The sequence below is a fragment of the Orcinus orca genome, chromosome 21 (genome assembly GCF_937001465.1).
Source record: "Orcinus orca chromosome 21, mOrcOrc1.1, whole genome shotgun sequence".
Classification (NCBI taxonomy): Eukaryota; Metazoa; Chordata; class Mammalia; order Artiodactyla; family Delphinidae; genus Orcinus; species Orcinus orca.
Window position 1 is genome coordinate 13,036,795 of NC_064579.1, and position 21,306 is coordinate 13,058,100.

The 21,306-nt window shown below is 41.1% G+C and overlaps 1 long non-coding RNA gene across 2 annotated transcripts in view; it reads left to right on the forward strand.

Moving 5' to 3' along the window:
- Positions 1–21,306, forward strand: part of LOC125962827 (uncharacterized) — a 99,091-nt gene that overhangs the window by 13,222 nt on the left and 64,563 nt on the right. For both annotated transcript variants that reach the window (XR_007474589.1, XR_007474590.1), the window contains exon 2: positions 5,382–5,590. This is a non-coding gene — a long non-coding RNA (uncharacterized LOC125962827). The remainder of the gene's footprint in view (positions 1–5,381; positions 5,591–21,306) is intronic.

The window sequence follows — 21,306 nt, forward strand, 5'->3', positions numbered from 1 at the left end:
TAGATGTCAGCCAACCCTTTCTAAAGAGCGAGAGAATCCTTACAGCTTTTCTCAAGCAAAATAAGAGGTGCTCAACTTTAATTATACAAAGCTTTTATTGATTTGGCTGACAATATCTTAAGCCTTGATTAACATTGGAAACTCATAATCATCACTATTCAGACTTGGAGAAGTGGAGGAGACCCAAAGAGGTCAGCTACCAAGGGTGGTCATCATTAGGGGAGGGGGAGGTGCTCCAAAGTGACAGAGACATGGATTAAGATAGGGAACCCAGTGGCTCTTGGTCGCTGTTGAGAATACACAGGGTGCTTATTGGTCATGTGAAGTCAAAGCAGATGTAAGTAATCAGAAGGTAAGAGTTTACTAAATGAACTTCTTTCACAGGGTCTACTGCCGTCATATAACAAGAATGATATCAGTAGCATCCATTATCAAGTACCTGCTACATTGCTTCTCAAAGTGTTGCTAAGAAATGGAGCCTGTGGAGCACCCATGGAACCCCCTTAGAATCCACTACCCTCAGTTGTCTGGCTTGAAAGTCTGTGTTCTTCTTATTTTAGTTCCTATTTTCCTTTCCTTGAATGCCTGGCTTCTCCATTGCCAGGGATATTAGGATATTACTGAATCAGCTACACAGACGCTTTCCCACTATGATTTATTACAATCAAGTACCACAGGAAACAAATGTGTAAGAGGATAGTTGGAAAAAATACCTTTCAGACAACCACATCTCACTATTATTTCCCTTTTGTAACACAGACTTGGCCTTACCCATCTACAACAATAAAATATGGTCACATATTTATACCCATATTTATATCCTTTCACTTGCCAGATGATTAAGAAGTCCAGACTTTCCCTAGGTGTCTCCTCTCCAAATATTCTCTAGAACTCCCAGGGGTGCTTATGACTGTTAATGAGTCAGTTCTTCCTGCCTGCTGCTTCCTGCTGGGAGGGTGAGAACTCAGAAATGTTGTTAAGATCAGACTTCACTGTCCTTTGATGCTAAGAAGGCCTGGTCTGTTTGTCTTGGATGTCTCCAGCTGTGGCTTTGCACCTTACATAAGTGGAATTGTATAGTCTTTGCCCTTTCATGGCTGGCTTATTTCATTTAGCATAATATGTTCAAGGTTCATGCATGTTGTAGCTTGTATCAGAATTTAATTCCTTTTTTTTTTTTTTTTTGTGGTACGCGGGCCTCTCACTGTTGTGGCCTCTCCCGTCCAGACGCGCAGGCTCAGCGGCCATGGCTCACGGTCCCAGCCGCTCCGCGGCATGTGGGATCTTCCCGGACCAGGGCACGAACCCGTGTCCCCTGCATCGGCAGGCGGACTCTCAACCACTGCGCCACCAGGGAAGCCCAGAATTTAATTTCTTTTTAAGGCTAAGTAATATTCCACTGTAGGTATAGAGCACATTTTATTTATTCATTCATCTGTTGATGGACATTTGGGTCATTCCCACCTTTTGGCTACTGTGGATAATGCTGCTATGAACATTGAGGTACAAGTATCTGTTTGAGTTCCTGCTTTCAATTTCTTTGGATATATAACTAGAAGTGGAATTGCTGGATCATTTGGTAATTCTGTTTAACTTTTTGAGGAACTGCCATATCACTTTCCAGAGTGGCTACCCCATTTTATATTCCCACCAGCAACACGCAGGAGTTCCAACTTATCCACATCCTCACCAAATCTTGCTGTTTTCCATTTTGTTTTTTAAAAAATAATTTCCATGTCCATTCTAATGGGTGGGAAGTGGTATTTCAGTGTGGTTTTGATTTGCATTTCCCTAATGACTAATCTTCCATAGGTCCCAAGCCTACTTGGTTAGGAATGCCTGTGACACCCACTGGGCACACATTACTCCCAGCAACCTCCATAGACATTTCCCCACTGGGGTCCCTACTTATGACTGGGCCAGCTCTTACAGACATACTTCAGCAAAAACCGTCAGAGAACGCTGAGGAACATACTTTTAACTCACAAGTCCTGGAGGATATACAGCACACCCAAGGGCCACAGTGAGGTCATGGATAAAGAGAGAGAGAGAGCTCAGACCTGGGGCTCTGCCTTTATTAGGGTCTGAGAGTGAGGTGTCTAGAGTTTCTTGGGCTCACTCTTTATTGGCTAATTGAAAGGATAAGAGCAGGAATCGTAGCACAAGTAGGGAGAAGTGGGGTCCCCCAAGGGGATAACTCAATCAGTTATCTTGATTACCTTGGGCTTTCCAAAAGGGGACCTTCATGGGTGGGGACCGCCTAGTCCCTTATCTGGTTGGTTTGCTAGTTGCTGTGTTATACACCTGGCAATATGTTTATTCAGAATAGTTGTCTTTTGAAATGAATGCCTCGGGAATTGAAAGTCAAGCACTTACACTACAGCTAGTGATATTGAGTATCTTTTCATGTGCTTATTGACCATTTGCATATACGTACTGTATATCTATCTACCTATCTATCTATCTACCTGTCTCTCTGTCTATCAGAAATGCCTATTCAAGTCCTTTGCCTATTTTTGAATTGGGTCCTTTGTTTTTGTTGTTGTTGAATAATTTGCATTCTTAACAAATTCCCAGGTGATGATGACCTGAGAATCACACTTTGAGAATTGTTTTAGATTATATATGTCAAGAGATGGAATGCCAGCCTCATTTGTGATACAGAAGACAGATAAAATTTGCTTGGTATATGGTTTTAATCACTTCTTAGGTATCAGCCTTTTGATAATTCATCATCTATGGCTTTCCTGGGATTCTGATATATTAACCTTGTTCCCCATGTAGCCACGGTGGATGTCAGGGCAGCCCTGAAATTAAAAAATCGCATTACTATGTCACCCAACACCTTCAACCCCCTAGAGATCGTACCTGGGTGTGTTATAATGTCATGCGAATACGCATCTTACTAAAGCTGCACCTGAAAGGATGTTACTACTGACCTGAAGATTTAGGAAACTCTTGTTTATATATCATCATGAAGGCTCAAAACTCCTAATAAGTAGGAGTCATTTTATACATGTGGCTTTTTCTTTTTTTTTTTTAAAGACTAATTATCTTAAAGAACCCTTGCTTATTAGACTGAGTTAGAGGAATTATCATTGGCCATGTGAATATGTGTAATTACCATGATTTATTTTGTCAAGTACTGAACATAAGTAAATTTCCTACACTTTTATTGAATTTGAGAAGTTAATTAGTATGACTATTAAGCAAAACCCAGAGATCATTATACATGAAATATTTCCTTATAATTCTAATAAATTGATCTCAAAACCTATTAGGCTTGAAATTTCATTCAATTGTCCCTAAACATTTTTCCCTTTAGTTAATGGATCTCTGTACTTATCCTTCTCACTAAAAATATTCTAGATCTATTTAAAAGATTTATAATAGTTCTTGCTGGACACACATAATTAAGTTTGTTTTCTGTGAAAATCAGTGGAAATGTCCTTTGCAATTAGTGGGAAAGTATAATTTGCCTTATTATCGTTACTTAGCATTTTTGTAGCACTTCTTATTCCCCAAGTACTATATAATCACTAGTTCCTCTCGAGCTGTTTTTATGTTATTCATTATAATGTTCTTTTGATACACTATGTGATTTACTTGTGTTACGCCTTTCGATGTAGTTCAAGGGAGAAAGGGAATAAGATGGGCTCTTGTAATACCCTGGGTTGGGGGATCCCCAAGACCACCCCCAGGTTTAATGATTCACTAGGAAGACTCACAGAACTCAATACCTAGTCATACTCACAACTATGACTTATTACAGCAAAAGGATGCAAAGCCAAATCAGCAGAGGAAAAAGGAATATGGGATAAAGTCTGGGGGAAAGCAATCTTCCAAGGGTCCTCTCCCAGTGGAGGTGCACAGGATGTGCTTAATTCCCCCAACAACAAGTTGTGAAGACACTTGCAAGGAGAAAAGGGAACCCTCTTGCACTGTTGGTGGGAATGTAAATTGATACAGCCACTGTGGAGAACAGTATGGAGGTTCCTTAAAAAACTAAAAATAGAATTACCATATGATCCAGCAATCCCACTACTGGGCAAATACCCAGAGAAAACCATAATTCAAAAAGACACCTGGGGCTTCCCTGGTGGCGCAGTGGTTGAGAGTCCGCCTGCCGATGCAGGGGACGTGGGTTCGTGCCCCGGTCCGGGAGGATCCCACATGCCGTGGAGCGGCTGGGCCCATGAGCCATGGCCACTGAGCCTGCGTGTCCGGAGCCTGTGCTCCGCAACAGGAGAGGCCACAACAGTGAGAGGCCCGCATACAGAAAAAAAAAAAAAAAAAAAGACACCTGCACCCCAATGTTCATTGCAGCACTATTTACAGTAGCCAGGTCATGGAAGCAACCTAAATGCCCACCACCAGATGAATGGATAAAGAAGATGTGGTACGTATATACAATGGAATATTACTCAGCCGTAAAAAGGAACAAAATTGAGTCATTTGTTGAGATGTGAATGGATCTAGAGACTGTCATACAGAATGAAGTAAGTCAGAAAGAGAAAAACAAATATCATGTATTAATGCATGTATGTGGAACCTAGAAAAATGGTACAGATGAACCTGTTTGCAGGGCAGAAGTTGAGACACAGATGTAGAGAACAAACATATGGACACCAAGGGGGGAAAACCACAGTGGGGTGGGGATGATGGTGTGCTGAATTGGGTGATTGGGATTGACATGTATACACTGATGTGTATAAAATTGATGACTAATAAGAACCTGCAGTACAAACAAACAAAGAAACAAAAAAGACACTTGTGAAATGCTGTCTACCAGGGGAGCTCATTAGAGACTCCATGCCCAAGGTTTTTATTGGAAGCTGGTCACAAACGCAGCCTCTGCTTGGCATGTACCATATGTCCAGACTCCCAGAAGGAAAGCAGGTGTTCCGATTGTGATGGCTATCTTCCTGGGTGTCTAGCCTACTGGTCCACCCTGCAGATTTTTGACTTGCCAGCCTTTCCATAATCGTGTGAGCAAATTCCTTAAAATCTCTCTCTCTATATATCTCTATCTCTATGTATGTATCTATGTATCTATCTATACAGTAACAGGGAAAAAAGCACAGGGAATGCTGTAGCTTGTTTATGGCTTTAAATGTAACAAGAGTGTTCCTCCAGCCCTGTGGACCCCAGAAATAACCTTTCCCCCCAGTTTATGAACAAGGTATACATGCACAAAAGTCCATCAAAGAGACCAGAAAGCCTTTCCAATCTATCTTAAACCTCAGACTGCGTTACCCCAGTAAAGAAGTTAGTGTCAAAAAACACTGATCCACTTTTGTAGTCCTCACATGTGTGCTGCTTGCAGTTTCTGTCCTGTGATTTTTCAGCAGATAACATAACTTTCTCTTTTAACTTCCCAGGAAATGCCATGCTTGAAAGTGCCTTGAGCTGTGAAGCATGACAAGAACTAGCACCCAAGAACTCGTCAGAATAAAAATGGTCTGACAGCAGCTACTCCGGGGAATCGCCCCTCTCCTGCAAGCCATCAACGTGAAGATGCTCCTGGGATGGAGAGACGGCAACTTTCCAGGCATAACCGGTGTTTTCAGAATCTGTACTTGTTTACTCGGTAGGTCCAGATAAAGGGCAGACATGGATGGGCAGGGGGAAAACATACGTTTTACTTCTTCGCCATCTCAGGCTTTCATTTTTTTCCTCGTTATTTTTACAGTGTCTTACCTAGTTTCCCTGGATCTTCTCTCCCCTCCCCATTTTCATTTTATTTCATATGTTGGTATAAGATTTGTTTCTATAAACGTGAATCTAGTCATATTGCGTCACTGAGTCCCAACTCACTCTCTGCATTCCACTGAATAAACTCTCAAGTCCTTGGCATTGCGTTGAGAGAACGTCACAGTGTGGCCTGAATTTATTCTCCCAGCCTCATTTCTAGCCACCTACCTATCAAGGGTGAGTCAGTCATTCCCCTTTGACCCTTAAATCTAAGAATTTACCAGATTTTAAAGCTCTGTGGTTTTGTAAGATCCACTATCAGTAAGACGCATTTTTTTCAAGGAAACTTTGTATTGAAATATGCAAACAAATAAGTGCACAAACCTTAAGTGTATAGCTTGATTAATTTTCTAAACAAACATATACCATCGTTCAAATGAAGAGACAGACCATCACCAACACCCCTATTAGTCTCTTCAGACCCTCTCCCACTCACTCCCTGCCCACTACCTTCTATCACTTGTGATTCGTTTTTCCAGTCTTCAACTCTACGTAAATTACGTTCTCTTTTGTATCTAGCTTCTTTTGTTCAACATAGATTTATGAGGTTTATCTGTGTTAGCATATGTAACAATAGCTGGTTTATTCTCATTGTTGTAATGTGTTCCGATTTATCCATTTTGTTTTGATGGACATGAGGTTGTTTTCATTTTGGGGCTATTAGGAATAGCGCTAATCTCGATATTCTTGTATATGTGTTTTGGTAGCTGCTTGTGTGTATTACAGTTGGATGTGAACCTCGGAGTAGGATCACTGGGCCATGGGGTATGTGTATCCTTAGCTTTAGTAGATACAGCAAACAGTTTACTGAGGTGGTTGTGCTAAGTTATATTCCCAGCAGCAATAAATGAGTGTTTGCCCACAACCTCACCAATACTTGGTTATGCAGTCCTTTTTCATGTTAACCATTTTGGTGAATGGGTAGTGCTATCTCATTGTGGTTTTAATTTGTGTTCCCTGGTGACTGTTGATGTTGAGTAACTTTTTATATGTTTATTGGCCATCTTGATTTTTGTTTTTTATGAAGTGTATATTCAAATCCTTTGCTCACTTTCTTCCTATGCTCACTTTTTTCCTATTGATTTTAGGAGTTATTTATATATACCGAGTTTTACATCCTAGATACAGGAAATTTTATACACACACACATGTATATTTATCCCATTTTGTGTCTTGCCTTTTCACTTTCAATGTTATTTTTTGATGGGCACAAGTGCTTAATTTTGCTGAAGCCCAGTATGTTCATTTTTCTTTTCTTTATGGTCAGTGTTTTTTGTGTCCTGTTGAAAAATCTGCTTGCTCCATTTGTGAAGATATTCTCCCAGCTAGAAGCATTATTGTTTTGCCTTTTATATTTAAATCTGAAATCATCTAGACTTGATTTTTTTAATATGATGTGAGGCAGGAATACAGTATGGTTTTCCATATGGAATCCAATTGACCCCATTTATTGAAAAATCCATCTTTTCCTCTGTTGTACTGCAGTGTCACCTTTGTCATAAATCCTGTTGCTGTATTTGCTGTTTGTCGATTTTGAATTCTGTATTTGCTTCCATCAGTCTATTTATCTATGCTTGGGCCAATACTTGTCTTAATTACTACAGCTTTATAGTGTCTTGGTATTTAGTAGTGTAAGTCCTCCAGCTTTGTTCTTCAAGGTTGTCTTGGCTATTTCTTTATTCCTCTAAATTTTAGAGTCAATTTGTCAGTTTTCACAGAAATAAAACTTTTGGGATTTGATTGGTATTTCATTGAATCTCTATATCTATTTGTGTGAGAATTTCTGTTTTTATAATATCAAATTTTTAAATTGGTGCATATGGTTTATTCATTTATTTGGGGCCACTTTAATTTTTGTACAAGAGCCTTACAGTTTTCTGTAAGAGGTCTTGGCTAGCATATTGTTTAGGATTTTAGAATCGATGCTCATGAGAGATATCATCCTGTAGTTCTTCTTTCTTGTGATGTCATTGTTAAGTTATGCTGGCCTCATAAAATGAGTTGGAAAGGGCTTCTGCCCTTACGTGCTATGAAAGATTTTGTTAAGACTGTTGTTACTCCATGCTTAAATACGTTTGGATGAACTTAACTAACAAGGCCATCTAGCCTAGCCTGGTGTTTTCCTTGTAAGAGAGCTTTAAACTGAGTATTCAATTTATTTAATAGATACACATTTAAAATTTTAAATTTATCTTTCTGTTATTAAATTGTGTTTTTCTTTGTACATTTTGTCTAAATTGTCAATTTGTTGATATGTTATTCACAATATCTTAGCAGTTTTTAGCATCTATTTAATCCATAGTAATGTCCCTTTTCTATTTGCAATATTCACAATTTGTGTCTTATCTCTCTTTTTCTTATCAGCTGTGCTCAATATCGATCACATTTAAATGTCTTTTCAAAGAACCAACTTTTGACGTTGTTGATTTTCTTTGTTTTATATTTTCTATTTCATTCATCTCCCCTTTCTGTTATTTCTTTTCTTCTACATTATTTGAATGTGATTTACTGTGTTCTAAAAAATTGCTTGTGATGGATACTAGGAAGATATGCATTTAAGACACTTTCTTTATAGTGGTGATAGGTTGCATTATACTATTTGCCTTTCTCCTCATTGTCTTTGGTGGAACCAAAAGCATGAGTTTTCAAATGAGGATCCCTGAAGAAACGAAGTATGAAAACCTTATTTTTTTAGAGGGCAGCTTCTATAATGTAGAGCTGTGGCCATAATTATAACTGTTAATGGAACAACTCAAAATGTTGCCCAATGGTCTGGATGGTAGAGTTCATCTCTCATGCAGCCAACTTACTATATAGTAGGAAGTGACTTATACAAAGAAGAATTAAATACTACTGGGCAGTGGCCTTGGACAGTATGTCATGTTTCATCTCCTTTCGAGATCAATCGATCAATAGAACTGCATTAGTTTCCTAGGCCTGCCTTGACAAAGTACCGCAAACTAGGTGACTTGGAAAAATAGACATTTATTGTCTCACAGTTCTGGAGGCTGGACGTCCTGAATCAAGACCTTGGCAGGATTGTGCGCCCTCTGAAACCTATAGGGATATGTTCCCTCCCTGTCTCTTCCTAGCCTCTGGGGGTTTGGTTTGCTGGCAATCGTTGGTGTGTCTTGCCTTGTAGATGCATCACTCCCAACTTCTGTCTTCACACGGCCTTCTTCCCTCTTTGCATGTTTGTCTCTGTATTCAAATTTCCCCTTTTTTTGTAAGGACACCAGTCATATTGGATTAGGGTCCACCCTAATCACCTCATTTTAACTTGATTACCATTACAAAGACCCTGTTTCCCAATGTCATAATCTGAGGGACTGGGGGTTAGGACTCCAAAATAGCTTTTTTAAGTGACAGAATTCAGCCCACAGCAAGAACAATTTCAGTGCTGGTTGAGAAGCCTCCGCAGGTGGACAAATGGAAAGCCAGGCAATGGAGAGGGAAAGGAAAAATATCCCATAGACAGGCAGGTCAAGCCCTCTCCTTGAATATCGTTCCAGTGATTGAAGTGCTGCTTTACAGGTTCATCAGCCTTCTTGGGCAATACTATTTCCAGCATTTGACCCTATTTGTTTTAGTCCTTGGAGTGAACATCTAATCACATGTAGCTCCCATAGGAACAAAACAAATTGGTCCCGGGACTCAGCTCTATCACTGATAGGAAACCTGGCTTAACATTGTGAGGCCAAATCGTATGAATTGCTTTCAAACCTATGCATGCTAAATTAAATCTGTATTTTCAAGATGGCAGTCACCTTAGGCGAAAAGCATGTTTTTAGAGAATGATCGGAAGGTTTGGAAGCTAGTGTGTGCCCTTCTAGACTACATTGAAGCTTCTCTCTGGCACCTCTTACCTTTCAGAAATGTAGTACCTACTCTGCTCCTGGGATTCTCTGTGGTTGTCCGCAATGTTTCTTTCTAAATTGCACTTCAGCAGTATCACCCTCTAGGCAGCATCAATAGATTTTTAAGAACAGAAAGCAGAGGGGCAAATGAGCTACTAAGAATAGCTACATTCCTGGGTCAGTTAAATCCAACTCGACATCCTTAGCTCTTCTGTAATGCGATAATACCGATGATCTACCTCACAGCGATGTTGTGAGAAATAACAAATTAATGACTGTAATGCACTCTGAAAATAGAAAGGGCCAATAAAAGCTTGTAATTATTAACGCTAATCATTTGCAAGTGACCTAGAAATTACTGTTAAGTTATTGCATACTTCTTGTCATCCATTCTTTTCTTGTAAGTTTTGGACTTCCGGCCCCAAATTCTGTGTTGAGAGAGATTATATGTTGCTACACTGCAGCCCTCAGGAGCCCTCTTAGCAGAAACTTAGAAGCAACACTATCCCTGCATCTCTTGTCTCTAAAATTTTCTCTTCCCTATTGTTGAAATTGGATATGAATTCTTTTTTTTTTTTTTTTTTTTTTGCGGTACGTGGGCCTTTCACTGTTGTGGCCTCTCCCGTTGCGGAGCACAGGCTCCGGACATGCAGGCTCAGTGGCCATGGCTCACGGGCCCAGCTGCTCCGCGGCATGTGGGATCCTCCCAGACCAGGGCACAAACCCACGTCCCCTGTATTGGCAGGCGGACTCTCCACCACCGCGCCACCAGGGAAGCCCTGGATATAAATTCTTGATATTTATTCATTCACTCATTCATTCATCCATCCATCCAACTGTTATTTATTGAGCATTGCAGGCACAGAACTGGATTCTGGGGATACAAAGATGAAAAAAATACACATGGTACCTATTCCCTTGGAGTTTATAGTTTTAGAGACAGAAATAAAATAACCTGGCAATTGTAAAGAATGTACAGAGTGTACTAAGATGGAAATAGCAGAGGATGCTAGGAGGGGGCAAATGACCCCACATGGGAGCTGAAACATACAGCCAGGGACTGGATTGATAGGATATTGTTGAATTGGAACATCATGCCTCACCCTTAAAGGTCATCCTGTTTCCTTCCATCACACTTTCCTAAAAGAACTGTACTTATGGATGAACTTTCCCACCACCTTATTTCTCCAGGTAACAATTCATCAATGTCCTTTGTCCTTCCTCTCTTTAAAAAAATGAATGCAAGAGGCAGATCTTTTACCAAACCAAGGAGGACTTACCCTATCTCCCCAGCTACCCAGGGGGCAGAATGAATAACTCATAACCAACCGCCAGAAAGACATGCAATAATCTGTTAGATTTCCATGTCTGCTGGACCTTGAACATTTTCTGTGAGGAGTACGGAGCCCCTCGTGCAGGTTCATCTTTATCCCAGGACTAACAATGACCCTGGTTAGGGGAATATCCTAGTCAGGGCTTGAGGTTATTAGTCCTGCTATCCTCAATACCTCCCTGCCCTGGTACCCTGATCTCTCCTCCTTCCTGTGTCTCAGTGGTTAAGGTCGTAATTAATTTTCCAGTTCCTTGGAGGCAGGATGTATCCCTCGTTCTCTCTACACTGGGGTTTCCATCTTGCACCTCAGCCCTTCTTTGTGACTGGACAGTTCCACCACCCACCTCCCCAGTCACAGCCCCTTTTCTGATGATTTCTATCCCACAGCAATAGGTGCTCGACTATGGCTTTCTGTCCTTTCCCGACTCAGCCTTGGACGCCGGACTTGTTTTGAATGGTTTGTTAATGGTACTTGAATCTGGCCTGTTCTCCCCTTCCTTACCTCCCCGCCTTCCACAAATATTTATTGAGTCCCTCCTCTGATCTCCACACAGTGCTTAACCCTGGGGACACAAATGTTTAAAGTAACATTCATCCCTCCACAACTTTTTTTTTTTTTTTTTTTTTGGCTGCATTGGGTCTTCGTTGCTGTGCGCAGGCTTTCTCTAGTTGCGGCGAGAGGGGGCTACTGTTCGTTGCAGTCCGTAGACTTCTCTTGTTGCAGAGCATGGGCTCTAGGCACGCAGGCTTCAGTAGAGTAGTTGTGGCTCGCAGGCTCTAGAGCGCAGGCTCAGTAGTTGTGGCGCACGGGCTTAGTTGCTCCGCGGCATGTGGGATCTTCCTGGACCAGGGCTCGAACCCATGTCCCCTGCATTGGCAGGTGGATTCTTAACCACTGCACCACCAAGGAAGTGCCACACAGCTTTCTTTAGAGTCACCAAATACTGGGAGGACACTTGCAGCTTCTCAGCCTACTAGGGTGGAAGGCATTTAAAAATAAGTTCAACTAAGGCCAGCGTTTGAAGCTGTCACTTCAGAAGGTGACTGCTCCCTGGGTACTCACCAGACCAGCAGGCTGCTGACTCTGACCAGCTTGGATCTCTCTGTTCTGACTTTGGGCTCATTCAGTGTCCTCTCAACTTTGCTCAGCAATCGTCTTTCTCCTGTGAGTACAGTCTGACCCAATAAATGGCCATTCTTTCTGCTCCACACATCCTCTAATTCCTGTAATTGCTCCTGGACTCTATAATGGGCTTTGATTGTAACCATGAATCGTTTTTCTGTGTTTGGTTTTCCCAAAGCCCCAAGAGAAGTGCTTTACTCTGCGATTTCTTGGATTTGACCTGTTGGGCCAATGTTTTAGGAGCTCAGTCAAGTATGTGGATACTTACTTGGTTAGTATCCTCATCTTCCTGCCTGGACTCCTACCAGCTGGACCCATTCTCCTGCTCCCACTGGAACGTGGTTTTAGCAGAGAGGGGAGAGTGCAATGATTTCTTGCTTGAGAGTTGCTTCACGTAGTGGGAAGCCCAGGCTTGGAGCCATCATGGCATCGACTGGATGTCTCAAATCTCCATAAGGTTCATTTTTGTTTACTTAAGGTTGCACCCTGTTATTATCATCATTAAATACACTTCTGAACTAGATGCAGGAAAAAAGACACAATGGGTTAAAATCAACCAAGATTAGCAATTCAAGGGAAGAGTATGGTTTTAGGTATTTTCTTTAATTCAGATCACTCAGAATAATGTGCCCTAATCGTACTTTGTAAATATCTGTTTATTCTACAGATAAATATATATAACAAGTATACAATAGATACAAAGAATTGAATGCTCTGTGTCCTGTCTTGTATAATTTAGGAATCAACCTAGGTCTAGGTCGGCTGTGTCCCTCATTGCCTATTTTCTAAACCCCAGGATTTGGAGAGAATCACTATTTTTTTTTTAAGTGCTTGTTAAGGAAAGCTTGTAAGGCTATAGTTTAGTACAATTATGATGTTAGATTCTGGGACTGCTAACCTGGCAGTCCTATGACCCCAAAGGATAAATTAATTTAAAGTAGATAAAGAAGAACTACAATTATTACCTTTTGTAGGGCCAAGGAGTGCTTGTTAGGAACAAAGTGTGTGATCAAATGCTAATGATGGTTCTGCAGGCTGAGCATTTCTGAATACTTTTGTTACACAAATTGCTCTTGGTGGATGTAACTCTTTCTCGTGAAATTTGCTCCTTGGGGAAGTATAAAGAAAAGTATGTCTTTCTTAGGTCTGTTGTTCAGAGAAAAATGGCACTGCTTTTATATAATGAGGAATAAGGTAGGAGAGGGAGATGGCTATATCACATTATCTCCATTTTGTCATTCTGTGTTGGGGATGGCATAGAGCCAGTGTATCTGAACATTATTATAGAACATGGTTGCTATTTATCAAGTACATTGCAATGTTTTTTTCTTTAATTTTTAAAAATTTTATAATTTTTTATTTTATATTAGAGTTCAGTCGATTAACAATGTTGTGTTAGTTTCAGGTGTGCAGCAAAGTGATTCAGTTATACATATACATGTATCTATTCATTTCCCATTTAGGTTGTTACATAATATTGAGCAGAGTTCTCTGTGTTATACAGTAGGTCCTTGTTGGTTATCCATTTTAAATATAGCAGGGTGTACTTGTCATCCCAAGCTCCCTAACTATCCCTCCCCCCTTATTTTGGGGATATAAATCTTCAGATGACATAGCAAGAATATATCCTCTTCAATTGTCACCAAAGGAGGACAGAACCCCAGTTCCTCAACTGTTCTAGACAGAGCCGGAACTCTGTGCCTCTTTTTCAAGTACCCTGAGGTTAAGTTGGATGATGTTTCTTGGAAAAGCAAGTGATGAAATATTGTAATAAAACAATCATTATACTCTGGATTTGTGAAATTTAAAAAAATAGCTTTAGATGCTTTCATGTGTTTTTTTTTCTTTTTTAAAAAAACTTAGAAATATTTTCCATTTATGCCTCTATATGTTAGAATAAAAATTATATGATCCTACATTATGGGATTGTTCACTCTAAGGTACTGCTCTACTGAGAGAAACCAGCCTTTATGAATGCTTAACCCTGGGCCTGGAATCTGTAGTTCATGTTTCAGTAAATTCCTGGCCACTGCCTTGCTTCAGGTGGATGTAGACGAGTACTTTCACCTCCTTGGACTTTTATTGGTGTCTCCAAGAAGTGAGGGTTAATATAGAAAAAGTCATCCAATTGCTTGGCTAGCGCTGTTCCCTGTACAATGTGGCATTCAGTGCCCCAAGAGTCCTACATGGACCTTCACCCAAGTTGTGAGGGAAGTTGGTGGTGAGGGAATGCAAAAGATGCTGGTGGATATAACCACCAAGAATCTGCCCATCTTTGCCTTCTGTACCTGCACATAGGGTACCCCAGCCTCCTCCACATACCTCTAGCCTGAGATAGGAGTCGACATCTGGGGTTCTAGGTTACTTTGGTGGAAACGGCCACCAAAGTAGCCCCCCTCTAGACTCGGTCATGCATTAGATTGTTGTGCCCTGGGCACGTGCCCAGGTAATTCATTGGAATGGTTGCTTTGCCCTGTGATCTTTAACACACCAAGATTTGTGGTCATCTCTGAGACTGCATTGCAAAGTCAAGGCCATGTCCAGTCACTCTTGAGATCTCAGCAGATCTGTTTTTCCCAACCTCTTTTCTTCATCCTATTGTTTCATTCTTTATTTCTTTGAAAGTGAGGTTTCAACAAAATGCTCATCTCAAAAAGAAATCAATGAAAAGACCTAATAAATCCATAACTTCACACCTAAAAGGCTACACAATTGTGCATGTTTTTGAAAGCCAGGTCTTTATATTTGCATGTGCTAAAAGAAACCTCTCAGACATACAGAATAAAATCCCCTATATTTCTTATTCTTTCTCAACTCCTTCTACCTTTTAGAATAACAAACTAAAGGATTTTAGGATAAAAGGAAATGTTCAGTATGCTGCCAAGAATGGACAACACCAGCTCACATCTTAAATACCATGAATTTTCTTCTCTACTCATATCTGTTCTTCGATTCACACTCACAGTATGTTAAGCTCTGAATTTCATCATAACACACCACAGCATTACAGGTCTAATCCTCACCACTAAATCAGAGTCCTGAACTGATTCAACAAACTGAAGGGACTCAACATAGGTGGATTTGCTGCTGAATACCTTGCTTTGATCTCTCTAAGGATCTGAAGTTAGCATACTTGCCTTTGGGTGTCTGCCAGTCTTTTATTTGAAAAATCCAAACAAAGATATCTCCCCTCGACAGTGTATACCTTAGGGAGACTTCCAGACAACTTCCCAAAAGACAGAGCTGCCGAGAGATAGCAAACAACGTTCAATAAATAAAACCTGTTTGGGTGAATGCCTTCCGGTGTTGTGTGTTTTGGTGCAGCAAACTTTCCCAGTCAGTTAATAATTGATGGACTGGGACTTCCCTGGTGGCGCAGTGGTTAAGAATCTGCCTGCCAATGCAGGGGACATGGGTTCAATTCCTGGTCCGGGAAGATGCCACGTGCCACGGAGCAACTAAGCCTGTACACCACAACTACTGAGCCTGCACTCTAGAGCCCGCGAACCACCACTACTGAGCCTGAGAGCCACAACTACTGAAGCCTGCATGCTCTAGGGCCTGCATGCCGCAGCTACTGAGCTCACGTGCTGCAACTAATGAAGCCTGTGCATGCCTAGAGCCTGTGCTCTACAACAAGAGAAGCCACTGCAAGGAGAAGCCCGCGCACCGCAATAAAGAGTAGCTCCCACTCACCACAACTAGAGAAAGCCCGCACATAGCAACGAAGACCCAACACAGCCAAAAATAAATAAATTATAAAAAAATAATTGATGAACTATTTGAACATATTGAGGTACAAATATACAACTTTAACTGGAAAAACTCTTATTTATCCTTATTCTCCTTCCCTCCCCCATTATGGTATTCTAATGGTGTCCTTCAAAAGTAATTCCAGGGTTTAAGAAGGCATTTTTTTCTTTTTAAAAAGAAGGCATTAAAAAATAGTTTTTCCTATCATGATGGATCCTGCACACTCTCCAAGGAACTCCTCAGAGTTGATAATATCAGGTATTTTAAAGTTACTCTACTAAAAGAGAGTGGATGGAAACATTTTTAGAAAAATAATTATTTATAAAGCAATGTCTCTAATTGGACAGACAAGTGAGAGGATGAATGACTTGGCTGTTATTTTCTTGGCGGGTGGGGGGCTTTTTCCAGTGTTCTGGAAAGTTCAGCCCAAATCTCTCCTTATTCTGGGATGGGGCTGGCCACAGCTGTGGAAGCAACAGAGACTCCCTTTGTTCCTGAGACCGGACATTAGCTGTTAGAGCAGACAAGCCTCCACTGTTCCCATCAGGCATGCAAAGGAAAAGCCTGGTGCAGAGCTGTGAGGATAAAAGCAGGAGAGCCAAGTTTTAATTAATCAACAAAGTCATCAGATAGGGTACAAGGTGGTTTGCAACAGTACCTAGCATACAACAATGCAGAAAATAAGCAAGGAAATCAAGAAGATTCGTGGGTGAAAGAGAAAGGAAATGAAGGGGAGGATTAAGATGAAACTAGACGGGAAGTTGGTACCCAAAACACAGCTATAAAGCCCAGGATGCATAAAGAGGGCAGGATGATCCGTTACACTTAAAACCAGAGCAAGCCTGGTCTCGTGGGCTGCAAAGCTCTCCTCCAACTTCTGACTACAAAGAAATTCCTCTAGCAGCTTTTATCTGAAATATCTGCAACTTCATTCCTGCATCAAACACAGTGATCACATTTTCTGTGGTTATTTGGTTTAATGCCGTCGGTGTAGACAGAAGAGAGATCACATTCTCTGAAGTCAAATTTGTGGGACAGAGCTTTCTCTCTGAGACTCAACAACAATCTACCTCTGTGTTCTTCTTCTTCTCCTCTCCTGCCTCTCTCTTTAGCTCTCCACAGAAGAGGGAGGAAAAAGAAAAGGAAATAAATATTCAATTTTTCTTACTGTATGTGTTAAGTGCTGGGTTAGGAGATTTGCGTATGTTATTTCATGTAGTCCTCACAATAAACCTATAATGGAAGTACTATTTCTCGCATTTTATAGATGAGGAAAGAGGACCCCATACCAGAGGTTAAAAAATTTACCCGATGTTGGTACGTGTTAGAAGCGTGATTTGGACCCACAGCTGGACTTTGATGATAAATCAAATATAGCTATAATTTCTGCTCAAATCAATCAATCACCAAGATCTTTCCAAGATCTTCCTTGTGTCCAGCTCTGGAGATACTCTATAACTCCACCAAATTCCCCCATGTATTTGCTAACTCTCAGCCTGGGGAGAAAAGGCAGGAGAAAATATCTGTGGATTAAAGAGGAGTGAAAGGGGGCTTCCCTGGTGGCGCAGTGGTTGAGAGTCCGCCTGCCGATGCAGGGGACACGGGTTCATGCCCCGGTCCGGGAAGATCCCACATGCCGTGGAGGGGCTGGGCCCATGAGCCATGGCCGCTGAGCCTGTGCGTCCGGAACCTATGCTCCGTGACAGGAGAGGCCACAGCAGTGAGAGGCCCGCGTACCGCAAAAAAAAAAAAAAAAAAAGAGGAGTGAAAGGGATTTGATCGTTTTTATATTCCAGTGATGTTTCATTTTTCTACTTTATTTTTTTTTCTGATCATCCACCCTTAAGCAATATATCTTCCAGGATATTAAAAATGAGCAGAAAACTATTTTTTTTCAGCTACTCTTTATCTAAGCAAGGCATAGCTAGCTAGAGGTAATTTCAGTCCATTTTGGAGAACAGACTGCCTGCCTTGGCATGTTTTTATTCCTAATACTGTCAGGCTGTAGATGAATCCAGGACAAAGCGTCTTCATTGTATTATATGGGAGAGAAACAGTCAAAGTCATCTTAACTTTGTAATGAATAGCATTTGTCAGAGTGAATATTTGGCTCCTGGGAGCTTAAAGGAGAAACAGCACTAAAATGCTTTAATAGTCCAGAGACTAGCACAGTGAAATGAATTTATTGCTTTTAGGAGAGTCCCCAGTGGACAGCACATAATGAAACTCGTTATCTGATGAGGCCGCCTTGGTGTAGGAGACCCGCCTTGGTGTAGGCAGGCAGAGCAGCATACTGAACACCGGCTCCCAGGAACCTGAGGTGACCCTCACACCTGCCCCAGAGGTGGTGGATTCCTCTGCTGTCCGGGTGAATTGATATGCAGAATAAATGTTGAAAGCTCTTAGTAGGGGTGGTGGGGTGTGGTCATGGGCCTATCACAACTGCTGCCCGAGACCATCCATTTTCAGGGTTGGCTGTCCAGATATTAGACAGATTGGACCCCAGTAGGACAATAACAGCCCGACTGTACTTGGATTAGCTATAAAATGAATCACACCAATTTGTGACCAGCAGGGAGTGTTTTTAACAAAGCCAGAGGCCCAAGTAAGCTCTCCGGACACTGAATAACAAAGTAAATGAATTGGGCACCTCTGACCTCCAAGCACAAAGCCACTCATTGGACAGAGGAAAACTGACAGAGAAAGAAGGACCAACAACTATTGGAAGAGGTGGGAGTGGGAGGTTAATGCTTTTTGATGCTGAAGAAAAATATTGTAGGAAGGGGCTTCCAGTTTTGCCAAAGAATAAAAGGTTAAAACATTTCCACAGCCTCTAAGGTGAAGAGGAACCCAAGAGACTCACATAGAACAAGCAATTTCAAAACTAAGAAAACAGGAGTGGAAGGAGAGAAATGCAAACATCTATCTAGATGTAACTCCAATGAGTAGCAATTGAGGGGGAGACAAATCCATTTATCACTTCTTCCTCATCACTAAAAGGCATATCTTAAAGATTTTTTCATTCTTCACTCCATTTATGTATGTGTAATATTAAATCATTTCATTATATTTTCCTATATTCCACTGGATTGAATGTTGTCTAAGAACAGAGACCATATTAATGTAGGGGAGAGGAGAGCAAATCGGTGCAATCAATTTGGAAAACAGTTTGATATTATCTCCTAAATTCGAACCTTTTTATGCCCTAATACCTAGCAATTCTACTCATAGACAAATAGCCAAGATACATTCCTGCTCATATATAGCAGGGGATACATATAAGAATGTTCGTAACATTGAAACCTGGGACCGAAGGTCTATAACTGAAGGGAACAAATAAATGGTAGATTCACATAATGGAATATTATATAGTAATCAAACAAATGAACCACAGCAATTTTGCAACAGTATGGACAAATCTCTGCAAATAATATTAAGTGGGAAAAACGAAGACTGGCCAAAATGAATATACCCTTTTTACAAAGTTAAAAACAATTTAAAATATATTTTTAAAGGACTGTATGGATATACAAAGAACACATACACATATGAAAGCAGGGAATGATGGCCATGGAATTCAGGGTTGTGTGGAATGGGCTGGGGAGACCATGGAGTCGGATATGGGTTTTCAAGACTCTGGCTTTTACTTTGGGTGGTGGATTTACAGGTGTTTAATACAAATGACTAAATAATGAATAAACAGAAATGGGTCAACCATGGGCCAATAATGAGAGTGTGACCAAGGATTACGGAAAATCCAATTCTGGCCACCTGAGAGCCAAAGGGATGAAAGAGAAAAATAAGAATAAATTATGCTGATCCTAGAACACTTCATTTAGTACTTGCTGTTTAACGGAATTTCATAACCATGATGATGGAATAAAAGATTTGAATCTAATTAGGCTCCTTGGTAATAGGGTTACTCATAATTAGTACTCCAAGCAGACTGATTCTCATATGTTGGTCCAAGTCTTTGAGTCTTGACTCAAGCATTGGCATAATTCATATGAAGAAATTATTTTTTTCTAAATATTCCAACATTTATTTTTTTCAACATTTTATGAAAATTTCAAATTTATAGCAACATTGCAAGAATTTTACAATGAACATCATATACCTACCACCTACATTCTACCATTAACATTTTACTCTACTTAATCAGGTACCCATCTACCCTTCTATCCATCTATCAACCTATCTCAGTTTTTTGCTGCATTTCAAAGTAAATTGCAAATATCAGCATACTTCTCCACAAATACTTCAGCATTCATATCTTTAACTAGTTTCAACATTTATTTTCTTTTCTCATTTACAAGGGGCTATAGATAAAAAAAAAAAAATCAGGCATTTTGAGTGAGAAAGAAAAGTGAGTGTCAAGTAGATTTGAAACAGAAAACAATAAAAAAAGAATGTGGTCTTTAAAAATGCTCTTAAATAGGGCTTCCCTGGTGGCGCAGTGGTTGAGAGTCCACCTGCCGATGCAGGGGATGCGGGTTCGTGCCCCGGCCAGGAAGATCCCACATGCCGCGGAGCGGCTGGGCCCGTAAGCCATGGCCGCTGAGCCTGTGCGTCCGGAGCCTGTGCTCCGCAACGGGAGAGGCCACAGCAGTGAGAGCCCGCGTACTGCAAAAAAAAAAAAAAATTCTCTTAAATAAGTGAGCTCCAGCACCTCAGGAGCAGCGTGACCAGGGAAAAGAACACTGTCCTGTCGGCAGAGGAGGACAAGTTGATCCTGAACGTGGCCCAAGGGAAGCACAGTCCAGGGCCGGCCAGCACAAAGGTAAATACACCTGCAGAACTGTTGACAGGCAAAATCAAATCCTCACACTCTGAATGGTCCCACGTCATTTTATGTGGCCTCTACAGTAGGAGCACTTACAGCCTCCCTGGAGCATTGATTTCAGCTTTTGTTTCTGAGCTGAACTGGATGTGATCCTTCAAGTAGGAGAAGCCCGAACACAAAGACTCTTACAAGCAAACATGGCAGACTTTGGAAGGGCATTTTTTACCCCAATACACTATCACTATTATCTGGTAAAGGAAGCAAGATCACTACAGCTATCACTGCCCCTGATCAGGGCCCTCCTGCCAGGTACTTCCAGGAGGTTGGAGGGACCTCTGTTCCATACTCTTTAAACTCCAGTTCAGAAGAGACTATTGATTGAGTTACTATCATCCCACTTTAGCCCATGGCATAGACCTGCCACCTTCCACCAAATAATTCCTCGCGTGGCTTGGTGCTACCAAAGCCATCTAGGAAGTCCAGTTCTTGGTTTTGGGGGCTGTTATCAGAGGGCTCCAATTAATACACACGTAACCTGACGAGCATAGACGTTAACTTGGATGGAAGAAAAACATTAGTACGCTTAGTCTGTAAGATTAGCAATCAATCATTTAGAAGGGGGCAATGCTTTAAGACATGAGTCAGAAAACTATGGTTGGCGTGTCAAGTCCAGTCCTCAGCCTGCTTTTGTAAACAAAATTTT